We start from the raw sequence: 1,162 nt of genomic DNA on the forward strand, positions 1-1,162 counted from the left end.
TAGATGCCTTATCTTTTAGTAAACGTGACTAAAATGCAAAAGGTCTAAAGTCTGGAGCACTCCTAGATCCAGATTGCGTTTGAATTTAAACCCGTAACTTAGTTTCTTTTTCGTCTACATACAACAAAATGTGATTTTTTTAATGTTTGAGATTCCTTGGCTTGCGTCCCAAACAAAGCACCTGGTCAGGTCATAACTGCAACTCATCGTCAGTCTGCGTATGTCCAGACGTACATGGAGATAGATTTCCATGATTTCCAGGAAGATCTTGGGGGGGATAAAACCGCGAACGTCACGGTTTTTCATTGCGAAGGCTCGGGGCTCTTAGTCTACGATCAGATCTTGGCCGACAGTCAAAAAAGTCACAATTTTGCCCGCTTCTGCTTAGATTGAACGTTCACATACTCAGATCAATGTACCGTTCTGAGAAAAATGACACAGAAGACCACGCATTTGGGGCGAAGGAGAGTTTAATGCACATTCGTGATGGTTCCACCGTTTACCAGTCGAAAGTCAAAGGTGAGCATTCGACTCTCCAGTCCAGGCAAGTGTAAAATTTTGCGGATGGAACAACTGGCACAAAGTTTTGATTCAAGACATTAAATGTTCTTTAGTTTGAGGACAAACTGTTCCTTGTACTTTGTACACAACCAAGTGTTTGTAACTTGCCGACGTTTTGGTTAATATCGTCTGTCACCTTCCTCGGCAGGGCAATGGTTCTGCTTCAAACTGCAGCTAGGTGTCGCTGCTGTATTGTGAAGAATGCGGTCCCAAACGTGGCTGGGTTTGTATCCCCCCCGGTCATCATCATTCATGACTCCAGAAGTTTCTGATCCATACTGTCTCATTAGTCCTGGTGCATCTGTTGTTCTCTCTCCGAAATTGGCGAGGTAAAAACACTTTGTTATGTTCAAAGGAATTTTTATCCAGTGACATACCAACCCAACGATACTGTTCACAGTTCATGTTGCTAAACGGATGGATACAAATAAACCATTTAAACCTGCCAAAGTAGAGAGAACATAATTATTTAGAAAAATGTAAAGTAGCAACACAATACGTTGTTGTCATTGCAGACTCTTGCAGCTGCAATACAATATTGACCAGACCTTGGTAGACTAAAACAATTGCAGATATTGGCCAACAAAGAAGGAACATTCTG

Source organism: Branchiostoma floridae, chromosome 1, assembly GCF_000003815.2.
Source record: "Branchiostoma floridae strain S238N-H82 chromosome 1, Bfl_VNyyK, whole genome shotgun sequence".
NCBI classification, from domain to species: Eukaryota; Metazoa; Chordata; class Leptocardii; order Amphioxiformes; family Branchiostomatidae; genus Branchiostoma; species Branchiostoma floridae.